Source organism: Pyrgilauda ruficollis, unplaced genomic scaffold (genome assembly GCF_017590135.1).
Source record: "Pyrgilauda ruficollis isolate IOZ18807 unplaced genomic scaffold, ASM1759013v1 scaffold35, whole genome shotgun sequence".
NCBI lineage: Eukaryota > Metazoa > Chordata > Aves > Passeriformes > Passeridae > Pyrgilauda > Pyrgilauda ruficollis.
This window is the reverse complement of record NW_024524934.1, coordinates 3,658,277-3,681,017: the sequence shown is the minus strand read 5'-3', so window position 1 is coordinate 3,681,017 and position 22,741 is coordinate 3,658,277.

The window sequence follows — 22,741 nt, the reverse complement described above, 5'->3', positions numbered from 1 at the left end:
TTCACTGATTCATCACAGACTTGCAGGCTGTCTGAGATAAAGACACTGTTTTCCCAGAGTCTGGCATCACTGACCATGGGATGCACTCAGACTGTGAACAGAGAGACAATTTGACAATTTCTGTTGGAGCAGACCCAAGTATTGCTGGCTGAGCTGCTCCCACAAGGCTAAGCACATAGTTCACATGGGGTAGGAGACAACAAATTTGCATCTACGTGGGCAAGACAGACATGTGAAAAAAGCAGCATAAGAGATGAAACATGAGGTCTGATGCCCATCAAAAGCATAATTCTGATAGAATTATTCTTCTCTACGACACTCTTCTGTCACCTATTTCCTCTGTCACCCATATTTTCACTATCACTTTCCTCCCCTCCATCAAGGGTTCTTAGAGTTCAGAGCTGATCAGCTCTATGAGGAATTTCAAGCCCATAAATTTAATAAACAGAAGAAATACTGCCTTGGATTTTTAACAGTCATAATCATCAATGCATGAGAAATAGAAGCCAAGGAAATAAAATGTGTCCCGTATTTTTTTTTTTTTTCTTTAACAGCAGTTATTTTAAACTTTGTTACACCAATGTGATTTTTATAAACTAAGAAGATAGGTTTCCAACATGGGTGTTTGGTGTCTGGTTGACATTAGAAGTAACACAGGAGATAAAAGAAGAGAAAAGATGTAACTATTCAGTAGCACAACATAGTGTGCATTAGGTAAACATTTCCATTAAAAGTGCATAGCGCATCCACAACTAAATGTTTTCTCTCATATGATTGTCTGATGGAACAGTGACCTAATTCCAAGCACTTCTGATTCAGGGGTAGGTCAGATACAAATAAAAATGTGATGTCTGACCTCCAGTTTTATAGTAAGTCAGGTCTATTTAGGAAAAAAAAATATTTGGGATAATATTACCAACTCTGAACAATGAATGAGCTGAAATACTGCTTTGTGGCCTTATCTCCTGACTAGCCTCTTACAGCTCTGATTTCTTTTCCCCACAAGAAAAAAAAACATTACTATAATAAAATAATAATAAAGATAAAAAGCCTGGAAATTTCCAGGTCACCTTGGTGTGAAGGCTGGTTAACTAACCTGAGTGTTTTCCTTCCACAGTTTTGCAGATCTCAGCCAAACACTTTCCCCACATGACCGTGCTTTCCTCAGTGAAGCAGCCTATTCTGCTGCCCTGCTGCAGCTGTGGAACATCTGGGTGGGAAGATCCTTTGCCCCCAGGACTCCCTACAGCACAGCGTGGTTACGGATTCGAATGGTGCACAGGGAGTATGATTTGGCTCTCTACATTTCCTGTTATGAAATTTTGACCTACTCTGATTAATGTTTGTTTTTATATGACTACCAAGTTATTGGAAGTTCTTCTCCTCCTACTCTCACCTTCTCTGGATACCATGTATACACACACACACATATATATACAAAGGCATTATTAGACATATTATTTCAAACCATTAAAACACATTATTTATAACTTAAAAAAAGTATCCACTTTTCTCAAAACCTGTGGAAATTCTGAAGGCTCAGTTTCATTCACTATCAAAATCCCCAATTATGAAAATTTTTACTTTTCCAATTTAAATTGACTTTTTAACCAAAAGCAAAACAAACACAGTCAGTTACTGTTGGCACACGTTCCTAACTTTTTTCAGCACTTTTCTAACCAGCCATTCCCTTAAGCTACATTTCAAAACCACAACTTATTTTTTCTCCGGTACAAAGGAAAAGGTTCTTTATGTCATTTTCATGACTACACAAGGAAATCTATCATCATTTTTACTAACCAACTACTTCCCTTCATTCATCCCCAGATCTATGTCTATTGTTAAATATAATGTAATATGGAATAAAACCCTATGAAATAAAGTGGTTACCTCATCTAAAAATCAGGTTTCTTTGTTAACGAGTGATTTTCCATTACTCTCAGTGCCTGAATAATACCTTAAGAGCTTAAAGCAAAGAAAGTACTTAAAAACAGCATTCTACTTATTAAGTACAAAACACTCCCAAAATATTCAGAGAACAAACTAGAACAATATTAGGCTGCACACTATAAACGTACATTATTTTAAAATTGTTTCCCCTCTACATTTCACAGATATTTCCCAGTACTAGAATTTGGTGGATATTCACCATATAAAAGGGTGCTTAGTGGGGGATGAGGTGCTAGCAGCATATTACTTAAGACATGGGGCTCTGTCAAAGTGTCTTACTCTTTAAGTGCGCTGTTCAGGACACTTCAAAAAGGTGAGAGAAATACCCACTTCAGCCCTCAAAAGACAGCAGCAGAATACAAGCAACCTAGAAGAGTAGCTGAAAACATTAATTTGTTCTCAAGGACTGTTTTGGTACAGCAAGATTTAGCAGTTGGGCTCAAGGGTTAATCCTAAATCAGCTCTTTAATCAGAGGCCAGTACAGCTGGGAAACTGAGGCACAGATGCACAGGACACTAGAATAGAAACAATTCAACATCATCACACAGACAATTAAAGAGTAGGGAATTTAGGAATCTAATAACCCATATTGGAATTTAGCCAAGATGCTGAAACAGATGCACAAAGCTGTTGCAAGGATGCTTTGTGTATTCTTTATCATTTTAATATCTTATGTTATACCATATGGTCCCACATTTCAATCATTGCGATATAAGCCACAAAAGAGGTAAAAGAAAATGTTGACAAAACATTTATAGAGATTAAATTCCCTAAGGATCTTTTGGGTCTGGGATTTTACAGGCATTCCATTTTCAAAATGCTTCTAGACTTAAATAATCCTGGGGAAATATCCCTTTCTCCAGGGCACAGTTGGAAACACAAGACATAGACTGCGCCCAGTGATAGAGCAAAGTCCACAGACCAAAGAAAAATAGGAAAGGAATACATTCAAAATCACTTGAGAAGGCCTGTGGCAAGAAAAGGAACTATTCAGAGCAGGGGACACCAGGTCAGGAAAGAGCATAGCCAGGAGAAGCAGCCAGGAGAGCTACCACACAGCTGTTTCCTCCTCTGCCCCCTCTCCCAGTTCTTTGTCCTTTAGCTGACTCTGGCTCTGTCTGCTTTAGAAGGCTTCCTGCTCTTAGTGGATTTAAACAAATTCTTTGGTATTTGCTTATACGCTTTTGGCTGTTTGCTTTGCAAAATGCCTTTTAGTATCCCCGCATTTCTGTCTCATATTTACCTGCCATTAATTATAATCCTCTTCATAAGCGGAGATCTTCCCTTCCGGTACAGAGACATGCTCCGATTTTCCAGAATTTTTCCTTTACCTATACCTATTAATTTGCAATCCTACTCCTTTAGTTGCTCTTTTTTTTTTTTTCCTTTTTTTTTCCCTCCTAGGGGTAGTAATTTATTACTCATTTTATGGGATGTTTAAGTAGCCTCCATGCTGAGCTGCAACACTTTAATTTCCTCACTTTTCACCTTAACATCTTTTTTACCATCTTCCTCATTTTTAAGCCTCCAATTTAGTGCACAATTTAGGATCACTATACTGGTTCTCAGTACAATTCATTCTCTGAGGACACTTCTATTATACTATTACTTAAGCACATCTGTATTAATGTCACTTTTGTGTAGCTACATTGCAAGGCAGAGATACAGAACCCTACTCTGTGTCAGCCAGCTTTCCTGCTGCTCATGGGGCTACAGCAGCACACACTCACCACCAAATTTGCCCTGATTTTAAAGGGGTCACTGGCAGCTCTGCCCCAAAACCAATGTGTCCAGATAAGCAGTTTTACACACAGTGGATTGGGAGGCTCCTAGTACAGAAAACTTGGCCATGAGCAGGTGCTGTAAGGGTGGTGGTGAAGTTTAGCTGTTTTGCTTGAGGGTTATTTCAGTTTCATGGTTACACGTGTGCTCTGTTCAGTTTGCCTTAGCACGGGTATGAATATACAAGGACTCTTAAAAGAACAAAACCTGATCTCATTTTTTAAACTCCAAGGTAAGATAAGAAGAAAGGGGAAGTTGGGAAAAGCATTGCAATCACCTCTCTTACGAAGAATACAGTCACTTCAAGAGACAGAAGGAAAGAAAAGAACATCACACAAAAATTCAGGGATATTGGTAGCTTTTACTGACTGTTTACCTCACAATGCACAAAATATCCCTTGGCAGAAAACTCTGATAATATTTGGTGTCTTCCAGAGAAAATGTTGATTTCCTCAAAACCTGAATTTGTGATGGTTATTTTCAAAGGCTTTTTAGTTATCTGTACCTCTGTGCTCTCTTTAGGGGCATAGTTTTTCTTTGTGAGATTTTATGCAGTGCCTGCTATAAGATGACATTAATCTTTGTTCAAATGCCTGGACCTTATTCTAATTTCATGATTACAGTAATCCTCTGTTTCAATTCTATGGCTGTATCTCCTGCTTTTGCTTTCAAATGGATAAGTGGAGGATAAGTCACCTGAGCACAAAAATACAAGCAAAGAAAACTATGTTTGTTCTTCAGACTACATTGTCACCCAGCAAAGTTGGTTACTTTATTTTTTGAAGCCAAGACCAGCTGAAAGTTCAGACATGCATTTATCACAACAATGGAAAACACAAATTGGCTTTGTTTCCTTTTCCTTTATATGAAGTCATTACCAAACATATTGGCTTGGAACCCTAGGGATTTGGAAGCAGTGAGATTTAGAACAGGAATACAAATACTAGGATTTTTCAGCAATAAAAGAATGAACTTGAAACTACAAAGGGAAAAAAAGTGAGAAAGCTAAAAACAGTGATAGAACTGAGACTGATGACTTTGTAATTGTAAATAATACAGTAAGGAAATTAACTTAGGAAATTACAGAGAACATTAGAAGTTTATTCTTTTAAGTATGGAAAGGGAAAGACCGAAGCTGTAAGGACTATAAATTCACATTTTCTTCAGTAAGAAAAGGGTTAAAATACAAGCGACAATGCAGGAGAAGGAAAATAGGGAAAATTACTCCTTTGATCTAGCTTTTTCTTAATTCCACCTCTGAACAACTCTGAGACATCTTAAAAAGCTCATTGTGTGGAGAAAGCATATTTTCACCCCTGCTGGTGTCTAAGATGCCATTAGCTGTGGGTTGGCCGCTGTAGCCAAAAGCTTTGGTGCAAGTCTCAGTGACAGAGAAGGTAAACGGGGATGGGGCAATGCAGAGCAGTGGGAATGGCAGTCTCTCTACCCCTACCACGCACATCAGCTGCCCCAGCTGATGCCAGCACAGGGAGGTGAGCCTTCAGCCTGTCTCTGCCATCCATCCCTGACTGCTCCTTGCTTCTTGGGCAGTTGTTGCTTTTCCTACTGCACGTTGATAAGAGCTTGATCTCCTGTAAGAGGGAAAAGGTAATATTCCAGAAGACTAGTACTGCAATATCCTTCCCTGCTCAAAATATTCAACAGGAAGCTAGAAATTTTAGGCCATTTGCTATCCAATAATCTCCTTAAAAAGACATCCTGGATCCAGTTGCTTTATGGTGCTTCTAGTAATGCACATCAATAGATAGTGATAGAGTTATGTTCCAAACCCTATCCTAAATGGTCCATAATCAATTTTTTTACCTCATAGGAGATTCAAAATTCAATCGTCTGGAAGCCTAGGCAAGAGAAAGCTATGTTTAAACATCATCCCCTGCATGCCTGCAGAGTATAATACTTTTTAAAAGCTCATTTGACATATAGAAAAACATTTTGCTATCCATAAACACTGTAGTTCTGTGTATAAAAGAGTGGGTAAATTAAACTATCTGAATGAAAAAAAGAGCTGAACTATGGGAGCAAAAATCAGCTGAGTTAAAATGAGCAAAAGTTGAAGCTCTTTGTATCAAATATAAAGAGTGAGGCAGGAAAAATATTCTTCTGAAGTATTCATGTTCTGAAAACATGCTTTAAGTATACATAAAAATCCCAGTTTTTTACCTTTATCAGGTCATGACTTAGTCCCTGGATAGGTACATTTTGACCCAATAGCTCTCATTCTGGGATCAGGGCTTAAATGACCTATTTGGATCTTAGATAGAGCAGCTGCTCTGGGGAGAAGCAGACTCTCTGCAGCATCTGTCTTCCTTAATGGAAAGCAACTTCCTATTTGTTTACCTGCAAAAAGCTGCAAGTGCCATTAAAAGAGTGTTCAGGACAGTTTCAGTGCCAGGTCCTGAGATATAAAATTTTCTTTGATGTTTTACATTGGTTTCAATCAGGAATTTTCAAACTACTTTAATTTCCCTGTATTCCTTGCACCAAACAGTAACAGTAGGAAACCTGAAACATCCCCAGTGTTACTAGAGTTGTGAAAAAAAGAGATACCCAGCTTACTGAATTATTTCCAAATACTACTGTAGCTCTCTATGCATCCTTAGTAAAAAGGGGAAAAAAGTGAAACCTAATCATTAAAAGAAAACCTGTTTGGATTGTTTGAACTGTGAAGGTCTTGTGTTTTGTAGTTAGAAATTACACTTCTTTACATGTTTCTTAATCTGATGCAGGTTTTTCCTTTTCTTTCCCTCTTGCTTTTAATTTGACATGCCAGTCAAAGTTAACATTAGGAAAACCAGCAAATATAAACCTTGTAATTTATATGCATTCATGTTGTACACCATATTAGCTCTCATCTTGGCAAAAGTTAGCAGATTGTTCTCTGCTCTCTGGAGGAAATAGCATTCATTTTAGGTTTTAATGGAGCTTTAGGGTTATAGTAACTCAAATTAAACTGAATCATCATGAATTATTTCTGAATCCCATGTTATGTGCTCTCTTTTCTTACCTTTGTTGGTTTGTGAACATGTGAGTTTCACACACTGACAACTAAAACTTGTGCACTAAATAACATACAGCCCCTCATTTTGAATTGGAAAAACAACACATCAGACCATTCCTGAAATAACAGGAGCCCTGTCCCAGCAACAATGGCACATGCAAACTAATGTCTGGCATTGTCTGGGATAATAATGATGTTATGGACACGCAGAACTATGTTACCACAGGAACAACAGCTACAAGTATAAATTCTCATGCACAGGTACTTCTACCAGGGCACTGCAACTGGACTGGCATTATGTCTCATAAATAGATGAGAAATGAGAAGCAAGTACAGGCGGAGTCAAGTAATTACTGCTATTTGGCCAAATTCCAAATTTAATGTAAAATTCCAAAAGTATTTTAGAATAGCTTTTCTGCAGTTGAAAGAGTAAGACATTCAGATCTGCAACTAGAAAATTTCAGGTTATGTTTCTCCATTTATTAAAACCTGTTTCAATCTGGAATGGGAATGCACAGACACTCAAGCCAATTGGTGTGATAGTGCAAAAGTGCATACACCAGTATGAGAAGTTAGTTTTAGCATAAATTTCTGTGACATTAACCATAACCACCAAAACATAAATCTTATCTTAATGTTTTTGTCAGGAGGTTGGCATTCTTTCTAAGGTATCTTCTTGAAAGATTTGTCTGTATTTGCCCTTGTGCTCCCACAGCTGAGAGATACACAGATTTGCAGTACTTTTCAATGAGATTTGTCAGCTACTCTAATGAGAGAGTAGATTAACTCTACAGCATTATGGAGAACCACAGAGCCTGATGACATGCCAGATGGCTTTGGGAACTACTTTTGATCCAGACAATTCATAATTTCTGTATCTTTTTGATACATTTGGTTCAGAATAAAATTTTACCAGACTTTTTCTTCACCACTGAAATTCCTTTTTTCTTTTACAGCTCAATCAGTCAGAAAGATTAAATGTTTCTTAGACTGTACTTGTTTAGAAATCATAGGAGGTTCAAAAGTTCTTCAGATTTTGAAATTTCAATATATGCAGTGATGTGAAGCCAGTGTCACTTCCATTTTAAATGCTAATAATAATGCATTCTAAAGTAGATCACAGGTAATTACAGGTTCAGATTTTGCCACTTGTGGTTTGCTGGTATACTTTATCCTTGGTTAGAAGCCATCGAGGATGAATAAGAAAAAGGATAAATAATTTCTAGGCTATCCACACTTGACATGTTATTTTTGTTATACATAATTAGCTATGGAAAAATGATCGAAGAACAAAATACATGTAACTAGCAAGTTATTTATAGCTGTGGCTTTTCAGCCACTTGGCATTAACTATGAACCACATAGGGATAAGGACTGTTGGCTTCCTACCAGAAATAAGATTTTCTGCACTCCACATATCTCCTCACACAGAACATACTCTCAGCAAAAGCAGCATAGCTTCTGATAAGGAAAATCCAGGCACTTTGAAAAGCCACCAGGGAGGCAAATGCCCAGCATTGGTAGTTCACAGACTAGAAGAAAAAATGCAGTTTTGAGATCCTTTGGATAAATTAACTGATGTAACTTGACAAGAGGTGTTACTGCAGTGGCAGTGACATTCCTAACTCTCTACTTCCTTCCTCTTACCCCTGCTATATAGCTGTGTGTTGTGCTGTCTAACAAAAGGAGGTTTTTTATCTTGCAGGATGTTATACTTGAGGCCTCTTACCAGGAAAGAAAGAATGACACTATTCTGTAGGTGCAGGTGCATGACATAAATTAACAACCACTGCCATCTAACAAAGACAAGGATACTAAACAAAAAAAATCAACATTTTGTCTTACTTCTATGATCCTGAAAGGAACTAGATCAATGTGATCCTAGACCTAAGAAGAAAAATCAAAATGAGCTTTGGAAATAAAAAAGGTGTATTCTGCATTTCCTCAGTTTTACTGGCAAACTCTGGAGGTTAATAGCTGTAGGTGTAATATGCTGGATAAAAGCAATATGCAGATCTGAGGGACATCTTGAAATAAGGAGGCACATATAATGGAAACTGGTGTACCATCCATTTTTGATATACCAGCACCCACTGATAACAGCCATTCTCATTACAGCCATTGCATACACAGCCATTCTTCTCTCTTCCTTCCTTCACACTATTTCATTTCTCCTTTAAGTAATAAGTCTTAATTCTTCCTTGTGCTTCATAACAATGGCTCTCCTTTTCTTTCTGATCTTTCTCCTTTTTCTTCACACACTGACAAAGGTTTCCTCTGCCCATGATTCCTACTGGGCTTATTTCCCTACAGAGTATTTTCTAATTCCACCCATTTTCCTTTCTACAAAGTTTAATCCTGCCACAAAAGATTTAATTACCTAGCCGAAGTATGTGAAAGGATGTTCCCACAATTCAAGGCAGTAAAATGCAAGAGTTGGCCCCATTATGTTTATTTTACACACAGGGGGGAGAAAGGGAACCTGTATGATTAGAAAAAATATAAAAAGGAAAAAAATTAAAACTAACACTTGCAGTGATTTCAGCCCCAGTGGAAAACACACATTTATTGGGAAGAATTCTCAGCAGTAATGCTGGAAATCTAACATTTTCTAGTTCAATTACAACATCGGATCCTAGATATTGGTAAGAGGCTTGTTTCTCAGAACTTTGATACTGAATCAATACTGTGCTAACTTGTGATGCATTAAAACAGTGCAGGAGGTGTCCAAATGTTATTAATAGTTTCATAGCCTTCCCATCTATTCTGCCAGACATACTTAGTTATTGTCAAAATTACTGTTTTATTGAAATAAAAACAAGCACGGTATGGACTTACATGCAGTTGCACATTGAAAGACAGCCTAACGAATTCCAGGGAGTCTGACTGCACACTCAGTGTTTTTTCCTTCTCTCTGCACCATGATCACAGAAATACAAAGGTTTTCCTTTACCTGCGGCCTGCTTTTGAACAGCAGGAATGATGGTGACCCCAAAACCATCACCATATTTTCAGTCTGGTGCAGGTTCAGTGACAATTAAGAACCAAGCACATGGCCAAGTCCCCAGATATGACAGGCAAGTACTTCCACAGGGGATTAATCTTCTCCCACTTCACAGATCCACAGTGGAAGTCCCTACATCCCATCTGTTGGTGCAGACTCGCTTTCTACTCAATGCAGAAAAGTAAGCACCTGCAGAGTGCTTACAATACACCTGCTGTGCCTTCAAAGAGGAAAAACAGTCCAAAGAATCACCTGATTTTTATCACAGACCTGCAAAGCCAAGCAGATGGAGATATGGGCACTATTGATTCCTGCATTTGGACAAACAATCCCAGCCATGGTGTATAAATAATATGGATGGTCTCTTCAGCCTTGTGTCCTCGAGCTATTCCACTCCCATTCATCCTCTGAGCAGCCCTATACAATGACTTCTGTATTTTTGGGGTTTTTTCATCAGTGTCTTAACTGCTACTTCATTGGACTGAATTTCCATGCTGCTCTCTCATTTAGGCAGCTCACATAAGTAGTTCATTTCCCTCCCCACGTCTTCTAATTGATGATTTCCAGTTTCCTAGAAGGACACTATTGTTATAAGTCTCTTGATGGTTAGGTAATTCAGAAAAGCCCACCTCACATTTCTCCCTTTAAAAAACTTAACCGGTTTCCCTGTCTATTCACACAGTCATATACGCTGTTAGGAGCCTCCAACACTATAAATTAGAGTTTACTGGGATGACTGAGAACTTTTCAGTTTATTTTTATGAAATGGATTATTCTCAGCTGGGACCTAGATGTTGACCTCATTGATTTTTTCCCCCACATAGGCCACTAATGCAGCACTGGAATGTATCATATTTGACTGGACACAATCAAAGCTGCTGAACTTGCCTAAAACCACTTTTGTGTGTAGTTCTATTAGGCTGAGACTCCCTGATGCATGTGACAAAGTTTCTTTGCATGTTGATGGAACAAAAGGAGGAAAATTTCAGAATATTTGGCCAATCATAGGATTAGAGGAAGGAATTTTATAATGTAAATACTGATCCAAGCAAAAATAATTGATTTTTAAGAAAGAAAGAGCTGTGCAAACTTCATATGGTTAAAAGAAAGTAGAGCCAATTATTCATTTTTCTCCTCTCCAAAGAATTACTAGTTGACTACCATTTCCTTCTTTAGGACTACTGCTGATGAAATTGCATCTTTAAAATCTAACCTATTAGTGTTTGCAAAAATGACACTCTGTTAAGAAATAAATTAATCATTCATCTATGATGGTCACAAAAAGCAATGAGGTTTTTTTTCTCCTTCTTTCTTCCTTTCCTAATCCTTGGATTTCACCTATAGCCTGCATGCAAGTAATGCACATTAGTCAATTAATAGGCTGTTAAATGACAACAGTTCCAGGCAATTTAATTACTGTTGGTAAAATAAGAAATGAGTTATTGCATGTCAGTAACTAATTTCAGCTCCTTTTCTTGGAACAAATCAACTTTGGATGTGATGGCTTATTTAGGGAAAAAAACCAATTTCTTCCTAGCGAATGCAAACTACTGAGTAATTTTTCGGAAAAAAAAAATAAATGCCTTTTCAAAATCTTCTGCCCTTTGCTCCTAGTGCCAGGCAAAGTTTATTTTAATACCTAGGTTACTATTTCTGCAACTAAATATACTAAAAAATATAGTGTGAGCATAAATAAAGAAAAAGAACCCATGCAACCCAGAATATTCTTCCCTCCATTTCAGTCGTTCTGTATGTTTATATCATAAGTATGTTATGATGAATGAACTTTAACCATCCACTGAAATACATAATTCTGTAGTAAAACAGTTATTTGTTGTAGCTGAGGGTTTGCACAAGAGATAGCAGTGGCAAGTGTGCATTAGTTTTATTTTCTGAAGTATAAAGAAATTATTTAATATGGATAATAATGTCTAGCAGAACAATTTATAATCCTACATTTTAGTAACTCCCTATAATAAAAGGACATATCCAAAACATGTTAGTAGGTGCTGGTCTCAAAAGACAACAGTGTGGTTTACAACCTCTTCTGGAGGAAGAAGGGGAAGCACCTGTTTTGGATAATCTCATATTAATGTTGGTACTTTATACCTGAAGGAATTCAGCAGTACCCTAGTGGTTCCACCTCCCTTGTGCAAGTTCTGTGACATTTCTGGAGTTAGTTGACTCCACCACAACTCTATGACTAGAGACAACTTTCTCAGAAATTTTATTTCACTGTTCTGTGACATTTTTTTACAGGGAAGGAAGTCACTTTTAATGTAAAGAGCTCTGAGAAAATTTCATTTTCCTATCCTTGCATACATGTAGACTGCTGAGCAAATTACTAACAGGATCTTGAATAAGTGTGTAGAATGAAAGCCAGGAAAATCACTGGAAACATTTTGGTTTTTTTTTCATCCATAGCCTATTTAACACCTTATCACTGTTGGAAACTGGTGCTTGACTGAGGGCTCCTCAACACAAAAAAAAAAAAAAAAAAAAAAAAAAAAAAAAAAAAAAAAAAAAAAGATAGCACAGATGGAGTTTATGCAAGCATTAGTCAATGCAAAAATTGCCACAAATGAAACAAACAAATTAAAAAAAAAAAAAAAGTGGTACCACCAGGCACCTTTGCTTTTGAAAAATCTTCCATAAAACACACTTTCTTAAAAAGAAGACGCAGTAGTTCCTTGAACACTTAGTAAGAGTTCCATGATAACCAAACTGCAGCAGTTCTTATAGAATCAAGTCAAGTGAGTAAAAAGGAACCAATTTTATATTAACATTCAAGAACTGAGCTGGTCCAAAGCTCTCAAACAAAATAGTTTTCACTTGAAAATCACCTGTGCAAGAGAGCTGCTTAAAATCATTTATAAATTCCAAGATCTAAAAAAAAACTAAAGCAAAAGAAATAGCCTTTACATCCATATATTCCTGGAAATTTTCATATTTACAATTTATTTTTAAATTATTTTCCAGATAACATAGCCCTGAGTGTGTCTAGAATGCTTACTGCATTCACCTTTATAGGCTAAAATCCAGTGTATATTAGGTCAGTCAAAACACCCCTTTTGTCTGGCCTCAACAGCCTTAAAGTATTAGAAACAGGATTAGCTAAGAATCCACATTTTCATCCTCACCATCAAGTACCAGCTCCTCGATGTAGAATAATATGTATTAATTTTTCATTAGTGAAATTGAATTTGACTCCCAAATGGAGCAACACAGACCTGAGAACACAGATCAAGGTATCAATGGCCAGCTGTGTGAGAACATCAGACAGATTTCCCAAGAGCTCAGCCATGAGATCCTCACCTCTTCTCTGTGTCCTCTACTGGAAAGAGACTTCTTACAACTGAAAGCTCTGCAAATATGCCCTCTTGTGCCTCTGGCCTCTGCCCTGAGAGAAGCGGGGAAGCAGAGGGGCAGGCACTGATCTCTGTGGTGCCCAGTGATCAGGACCCGAGGGAATAGCCTGAAGTTGTCAGGGAAGGTTTAGGCTGGGTATCAGGAAAAGGTTCTTCACCCAGAGGGTGGTTGGGCACTGGAACAGGCTCCCCAAGGGAAGTGGTCACAGCACCAAGCCTGGCAGAGTTCAGGAAGTCTACAGACAGCTCTCTATGAGACATGGTGTGACTCTTGGGGTATTCTGTGCAGGGCTGGGAGTTGGACGCGATGATCCTTGTGGGTCCCTTCCAACTCCACATATTCTGTGATTCTGTGAAGCCCCAGTACATCTGGAAATTTCAGAGACCCCAGCTATACCAGGATGGAAGAGAATCTCTACACTTTACTCAGACAAAAACACTGGAGACTATAATGAGAAGGTCAGACCTTTAATCGCCTGTTTCACTCTCCATTTATCAAACTCTAGGCTTATCTTTTTTCTATTACATGCCTCTCTTCATATTTTATTGCTGTAGCAACCACCTATTGTAGACTATGAAACACTTCCTTGTCCTGCAACTCTGATGGAACTGTTCAATTGCATAGCAAATCGCGTCTTACTCAAACTCAAGAAATTTTGTTTCTGCTTTTGTACTTATTTTGCTGTACTCCTTATTGCTATACTGTCCTGTACCATTTCACTGCCACTCTTTTAAATTAAAGTTAATACACAGAAAATGATGCCACTCTAATAAATGAAAATTAAGCGCACAGAAAGAATTAAACACACGCTTAAGCATAATTACTGTTCATATATGACAGACATTAATGGTAGTTTTGCTACAGATACAGACTAAGCAACCTTACTAAAAAAAGATATTAAAATTATGAGGCTGATTTAAAGGCTCACCAGATCAGAGATTTCCTAGAATAAACCTGACAATCATCTACAGTATGAGAGTGCAAACAGCTTAATAATTAGGAGCATTTCTGTGTACAGAGTTACTTCACTAGTAAAACACTCCACACTTCTTCTCTGAAGTACCTGGATAGTTCAGTTCTTGATGTAACAATCCACTTGCTGCTCTCTAAATACCGATACAAGACAGACTCCCTGGACAAGAGTTATTGTACTTCTGTTCATGACTCTGTGGACATGAATAGTCCTAGTTTAGATGCACAGTGAAGCAAATAAATTTGATATATTAGGATTCACCAGTCATAACGAGAGGTGCATAATAAACACGCCAGCTCCAGAAATATCCACTTTGTTGTGGAGTGCAGTGCAGTGACTGTCTGATGCATGCAGTTCATCACTCTGTGCTTTCTAAGACAGGGAAAAAGACTGCTCTGCACAGAGTTACTGCACATTAACTATAACCGGCCTGCTGCACTTATGTCCAAAATACTCAGCAGTAGCACAGAGAGAATCATCCTGTCTGTCAGAGCAGAGTACTTGAAAATACTCCAAACCTATGAAGTCCTGAGGCACAGATTAATCCCAGGACCAGACAACAGGAATTGGTGGTCTTGAAGTCCACAGAATTCACCAACTAGACAAATGCATTTTTAGGTAGCAGGACCTTCCACCATCATAACACAGAGTGTCACCATGGTCACTGCCTAGTCAAAAGTGCTGGGTTTGTTTTTTTCCAGTCATACAGATCACTGCTGGCTATTAATAGAAAAAAGCAAAAAGAACATTTTGATATTAATGGCAAAGAATAATGCAATTTGCAAACTTTCTGCAATATGGTAAGATCTTAAAAAATTTACAAATTTGTTTGTAAGCAGAAGAAAAAAAATCCATCTCTCCTTCATCCTGTCTACATTTAAATCATGTCTAATGCAATTACTTGGCACATCAACATTCTTCATTACTACCCAACAAGTCCAAGATCTGGAGCCCCATTTATGAGCATATGCTTTGCCAGAGACAACCTTACTGCATTTTTTAACTGTTACAGCTGCAGATAGACACCAAGAAGGAAATCACCTTCCTGAAAAGTTCTGCCTTTTAACTCTTCCATAAAAAACCAAGAGTTTCTTTAAGTATGCTTTATTAATGAGCTAGATTATACACTTCACATCAGAAAGTAGAGTTCACACCACCTGTGGCATAGTTACGTCTCTGTTACTTAAGATCACACTTCCAGTTGCACAGCAGTTGTCTTGTGTTGGCAAGTCTCCATATATCTACAGAGCAAATGTAATTTATTGCTGAAGCAATAATAAAGAGGCAGAGCAGAGGTAATACAGGCAAGTATAGTCAGACCTCGAGTTTCTGCCACAATGCATTGTCTACTTATTAAAAACTACTTAGCAATAAATAAGAACATCCAAAGGGATCCATAAGGCTGAGTAGCGTCTAGAGAACAGAAACCAGAAATGTATGAACCACCACAGAAGAATATGCCAGAAAGCCTCTTGTCACAGGCATTGTCCACTACCTTTCCACGCCTCTCACAAAATGCCTCATAATAGAAAGGACAAGAACAAACACTGCCTCAGGACACAGATTACCCACTATGTGCTCTTTCAGGTAATAAGGCACAGCATTTCACAGGGGCATTAGCAAGTGCAATTGCCATCCCAGAAGGGACTTTGCACCCAAAAGGCAGAACATGAAATTTTAGGAAGTACCTGATTATCACTGTTCTTTGAAAATACAGCTTAGCAATGCCTAAGCATATATAGAAGCTCCTCTTTAGATGTCTGTCCCTTCATCCTTTTTCTAGTTATCAATAGTCATAAAGAATTATTACATCAGAATTCTTTCAATATCAGACTATTTAAAAAAGTCTATCAGGCATTTTATAATGCAAATATGTCTTTTTAAGACTTGCAGAGGGAATGAATCCAGGAGTTATTGTCCATTCATCCTTTGACCTCTCATCTTCCAGAGCCTCTGGCACATCTACTCTTTTCCTATGCAGTAGTCATTAAAGGAGCAGAATTCAGAACTGCTTTCCAAGGAAACTCACATTCAATCCCCCCCTTGTAATGGAGATTTACAGTTTAGTTACCTATTGTGAATAATTAGTCTCCTAAAAATTGCTTTGGTAACATTTAACGTGACACGGGTTCTCTGCTATGCTCTCCTTCCATATTTCACCATTTTATATGTAGCTCCCTTTTGACAAACCCTATTAACCAAACCTTCCAGGCCTTACTGAAAATGTCAGGCTATAGAAAATAGATAAGAATTGGCATTCTGCAGAGCCAGCAGAGGCCTCCTGACTTGAATCTGGCAATGCTTTACTAAAGCTGTAACTCACAGGGCAAGAGAAGAAACAGCATCAATTGCTAGGGCAATGTAAAAGTGAACACAGCAGGATGTTTTACAGTTTGCTGTGTTCTGTAGTTAGCTGCTATCTTCTTTTCCTCTGAAAACCTACCGAAATTGCAGTCTTCAAACAAGGCAATGACGAATTGAGTAAGATTAGGGAAGTGTCTGGGTTGCAATACAGTGACCAGTGCAGAACCCACCATTTAAGAACACATTTGATCTCAGAATCAGTTGCTAAACCAACAGTATTGAGAAGCACATCCAAATTCCGCTGGACTTTATATTCACAAGTAGTTTTCATTTTGTTGGTTACCAAGATGAAGTAAGGAATGTGAATGCATTTGTACATATAGTCTCATTTCAGTATTTTAAGGACTCAGTATCTAAAGACTAGACGATTTTTACCTGTAATTTGAAAATTTGTGGTCCTTTGAGGAAGGAAAAATGTCTATTCTTCTTGCAGACAAAGAATCAAACTTTATCATTTTTGCATTTGCAGTAGCTGCTTCACATCATTTTGCTCACAAGACCAGATTTTGGAAATAGAATTCCTGGACACACTGGTTGTGAGGATGTCTGACACTGAGATCCTGAACAGCAATGGCCTCATGCTTTGACTTCCAGAGTCTAGGCATTTTAAAAAGGCAGGCAGCTAGTACTGAACCAATCACAGCCATGCTCAAAACATCTCACAGGAAGAGCCTGTTGTGGCTAATCACACTCCATGGCAGGTAGCTAGACAGCCAGACAGACCCCTTCTCTCATACTGAAAACCACAGATGTTGGTTTGAGTCTCTCACTCTCAGTTCCTTTCATTTCACTTCTTCAATATGCTTTGGTAAATCCTATGGATTCAGCTGCATCCTCAGGCTAGCAAAATAAGTTTTGGGAGCAAATGGAAAATTATGCAGACTGCCACCATCACCTGCTTTACCCATGCTGGAAAGCCAAGGTGGAGCAATCGGAGTGTGTGTCTTGGGAAGCAGACCTAAAAGAATTACCAAGGCTTTTCTTCCTACAAATTGCTCCTAGCTGGTACATTCAGTCCATCTAATGAAGTCAGGAGTACCACATAAAAATTACTATGAATGAGACAGCTCTTTTTAAAGGTGGTTCAAAAGAAAGAAAACGAAAATAAATTACTATGAATGAGACTATGAATGAGACAGCTCTTTTTAAAGGTGGTTCAAAAGAAAGAAAACGAAGTAATTGCCATTAAAGTTGCTGCTCACATCACTACAGTCGTATCACCTTGGGGCCTGCTGGTCTAGGACAGGTGATCAAAACCAAAAGTCCTTATCTTTTTTGAAAGGTAATGTCAGCAGCTGCACTCACCAATATGAGCTGCCACCTCATGCTTGTGTCATGGTAAATGATTATAGGCAGACAAATCTGCTTCTTTGTTTTAATCAGTTACTTAATCAGCTTCCTTGGAATGAACTGGTTTGGCTCAACAGACTGAGTGACAAAACTTGTCAAAGCAGAGGGTGTAATAAAAATGTACTGATAAATCATGGAAAAGTGATAGCATCATTCTTTTTATTTACCCTTTTGTTTCTATCAGAGCAAGTTAACCTCAGCTCCTTTCATTCATCTTTTGTCGTTATTGCTGGGAAATTTAGTATTTAGTTCAAGATGTTTCGCATGATAAATTATTAAAAATCTTTAACTGCTGGACAATGTTCTAGAGGTATAAGATTTTTTAGGAAAAAAATTATCCCTTGTTTTGCTGTGAGGGGAGACAGCTAATGAAAAATGGTCCAGAATTATTGTGAAACAATTGTCTGTAGTGTAATCAAGTCTGCTTCTGCCCTCCAACTACTCCAAGATATAATGATACATGTATCATTAAGCAGCTGCTATGGATGCCTGAGGAAATTGGTAGAAATTTGTACCTATTGTTTTTCTTTCTCTATTTCAATCTGCTCCGTTACACTCTTTCCATCCACTCCCCACTGCACTTTTTAAATGCTACAGGCCTGGAGAGGAGCAGGTGGTAAATGCCCAGCAGAAAAAGACCTGGGGGTGCAGTTTGACAGTGGGTGGGCATGAGCCAGCGTGTGCCCAGGTCAATGGCCAGTGGCATCCTGGTCTTTATCAGCAGCAGTGTGGCCAGCAGGACCAGGGCAGTGATTTTGCCCCTGTACTTGGCACTGGTGAGGCCACACTTGGTTGGAATCCTCTGTTTAGTTCTGGGTCACTCACAGCAAGAGGTGCATTGAGGTGCTGGAGCACGTCCAGAGAAGGACAAAGCTGGTGAAGGCTCTGGAGCACAAGTCCTGTGAAGAGCAGCTGAGGGAGCTGGGGATGTTTAGCCTGGAGAAAAGGATGCTCAAGAGGGACCTTATTATTCTCTAAAACTGCCAGAAAGGAAGGTGTTGCCAGGTTGGTCTCTTCTCCCAAGTTACAAGTGACAGAACAAGAGAAAATGGCCTCAAGTTGAACTGTGGGCGGAGAAGGAGGTGGGATTTAGATTGGATTTTAGGAAAAATTTCTTCACTGGAAGGGTTGTCAGATATTGGAACAGGCTTCTCAGGGAAGTGGTGTAATTACCATTCCTGGAAGTGTTAAAAAAATTATTAGCTGTGACACTCAGGAACATAGTCTAGTGGTGGACTTGCTAGTACTGGGCTATTGGTTGGACTCAAATTTCTTTTCCAGACTGAAGGATTCTGTGATTCTATATACTCTTAGCTGGATTCTGCCACTGGCTACACTGGTGTAACCCTTCACCCAAAGGGATGTCTGCTGTCTCTGAGAAAGGACATTCCTGGACTGTCTCCTTAATTATGGAATCATTCAACTAAGCACCTTTTTGGTCATGATTTTTAGCACAGCAAGTCGAGGGCAAGGGAGAATATGTGACTAATGTTCAATTAGAAGAGTCTAGATATTAAACAATTGGTTTTTTAATGGTTAATAAGCATTGTGCAATATTAAAAACTATAATTAGGTGTGTGGGATTCTCCTACCCTGTTCCCAGCCCCCACGCACATGGTCTCCAGTTGGCGAGTTTTCCTGCGCAAAGGTACAAGGCACACTTTTTAAAATAGGATCTTCGGAGGAGCCAAAACCACTCCTGATAGTTGACACCTTCCACAGTGGTCTATTCAGCACAGTATTTTGAGGATTTAAACTAAACTGCTGTTAAATGTTGTTATTATTTAATGTCGATTCTCATTCTCTTCAGCAAAGAGGCCACAACACAAAGACATAGGAAGCAGCAAAATACTGGCAGTATTTACTGAAAGAAGGAACATGGATGTGAAGCATTTTCCTGAACCCTCAAACAAAATAATTCTAACTTTATTTTATTTTTTTAAGTGGATAAGCTGTCACCAGGGTGCCTGCCAAGAGAAATTTATTTCTGGCATATGTTGCAGAACACCAGCCTCCATTTTAGGCTTCAACAAAAAACACTGATGTGATCATGCCAGCACACAGACATTCAAGAAGGTGGACACTGATGAGTGGGTGTCACAGAAAACACTACAGAGGGATCTTTTTATTAGTAGAGGTGGAGTATTTGTACATGACAAAACTCCACAATAGCTCGATTTTCCTAAGAGAGAAAGAAAAAAGATAAGCAGCTCTTGGCTAAATTTCTGTGTGCTGGCAAAGAGTGGGGAAGAGGGTAAAGCTGCATGAAATTTTCCTGTTGAAACCTGAAATAATGCTAGATCAAATCCAAACCAGCCTCCAGGAGTCAGTGAAGCTCTGGAATACTTTCAACCAAGGAAATTCTCCTAGATTTTGACTCTGTTTAAGGGCAGATAGGACAGTATGCCTCCTCTCCCATCCCCTGTGGCCAGACCCCTGATCAAGGACCTCAGTGACTGCAAGGTTTCACAAGAAATCAGCTTTACTCTAAATCTGCTACCATTGGTTCAGTGACAGAAAGCTTTCAAAAAATTCCAGCCCAGAGGGTCTGCTTTTATTTGCACAAAACAAAGAAAAATCGAGATCTTTCTGCATCTAAAAAGACTAAAATTTGTTAAATATGAGTTAGCACAAGCAGTCAGAAAATATAGAGAGGTCTGTGGTACCAAAAATCATTTTGCACAGACACAATTTCAGAGTTCTGGAGGCTGCTGCTTAAAGGACTAGAATCTCCAACAGCCTACCTGGCCCATTAGTGCTTATGGTCTCAGGAGCAGCAGCAGAAAAGAAAATATTGGCAGCTTGTTCAGCTAATTGTACTTACCGTGGCAGTGCAGATGGGACTGCATTATTACACCAAACTGAAAATGAGTCAGCTGGAGCACAGGTACCTGTTACCTCCTGATTTTGCCTCCGGAGGACAAGGGAAAAGGCCTGGGGAGACAAGAATAGCAGTGTCAGAAACCAGTCAGTGAGATTCATCACAGAATGTCAGAGGTCCTTTTATCCTGTCACAGGCAATTCTGACTGTTACTGAAGAAAGAAGGAAAGCTGTAATTTTTACTGTGTTCAAGGTACCAAAAGCCTTGTACTAGCCGTGCCACAACAGAAGCCAGTTCTATTGGAATAGGAATGCTTGATTTCAGCTTTGAAAATATATTTTTGCCAACAGGATGCTGGCACAAAATATTTTCCAAAACATAATTAATTTTAAAAAAACAGTAGTAATCTGTAAAACGTCAATAATGTGCAAGTCTTATGGTGCTCTTTTTTTTTTCATGAATTAGTAAAAGAAAAGGAAAAAAATGTCTATTTTTAAAATGATTATTGATTTTTCTTGTCCATATCACTTCAACTTTGACCCATGAGATTTGTCTCTTCTGTAAGATCAATAAAAAGCATTGGACCTTACAGGATATAATTTTTCACATCCTCTAGATGACGTGCTATAGATTCATATTTTGGTCAGAATTTCACCTCTGCAGGCAGGCATTGATGATTTTGAAAGTACCCATATTTATTTAAAAAAACATAATTAAGAGAGCAAATGGATGATAATGGCACTACTTATTGACTGGGAAAGAAGAGAAGACATTGCAATTCTCTGTTCTATGTAAATTTGACAATTCACATACAAGATTTTTAACAGAAAGAAGCTTCCCTAACCCAGAAAGTACATCTCTTCAACAAGATCATTTACAAAACAGCTGAGGAAACAACACAGGACAACATTCAAACATCAAACCTTCACACAACACACAACATGTTTGCAGTCTATACCTCATCCAGTTCCTGAACTTTGAAACACTTCTTGATGCCAGCTCTCCATCACATTCTCAGAGCAGAGATGTTTACTGTCTCACAGTAAGGGTCACCAGTTCATAGTTACAAATCTAAGTTAGAAGTGGGACAAAGCAATAGATCACAGGCCCTTTCCTATTGCCCAGGATAACCTTCCAGCATCGAGAAGCCTCTAGGCAGCACAATTCTTCTGTTTGGGAATTCTATGCTTATTTTGAGAATTTGTTGACAAACAACACTAAAATGATGACAGGATGCTTTTAAACCTCTTACCCCTGAAAGAGTAACCAGTCAAAAAAGCTCTCCTCACAGACAAATTATTTTCTTCTAAGAATGATTGCAGAAGAATTTTAGTCTGAATTATATAAGGAATTGTGTGGGTTTTTACTTACCAAATAATCAATAAAAATTGTGGGAAGCATAACTTGGGACTACATATTAATCTTGCATTCAGCCTTCCTTGCTAGTTTTCAACAGGACCTATCCATCTTGCTGAGTCTATAGGAGTGATTTGTTTCATCTGTACACTCCATGCACCACTAAATATAAAATCAACTTCTGTTTAACAAAGTGGATAGCAGCATGAGGCCCTTCCTGAAAGCCTAGGCCCTGGCAAGAGCATTGCTAATGATGAGAAGTTGTTAGCCTGGAAAAGCAACTACTTTATGGCACAAGCCACACTGTGAGCAGATCAGTTTTGAAAAGAAACAATGTTGGTTTCTCCTCTAAGCAACTCCACAGATACCCTGCGGACCTTCTGTGATGTGACGCATTTGTAGGAAAGCACAGTAACACAGGAGCCTAAGAGCAGCCAGACTGGATCAGGCCATGGGTCTGTTTAGCCCAGTGTCCTGTGTCTGACAATGCCAAAAGGGGATGAAAGGACCAGGTAACAGGAAAAGCTGTATATAAAGGTACTTTTCCTAAATGCTTTCCCAGATTTTAACTGGGAGATGTTTAATTCAACAAGTGCGTCTGCCATAACCGCCATACTTTTTTATCCATAAAGTTACCCAGTTATTGAACCTGTGCTAACATTTCATTCTGATCACCCTGTAGCAGTAGTTTCAGTGCATTGCTGTGTCCTTTGTGAACACTGATTTTTTTTCTGAAACGTCTGCTCTGGCT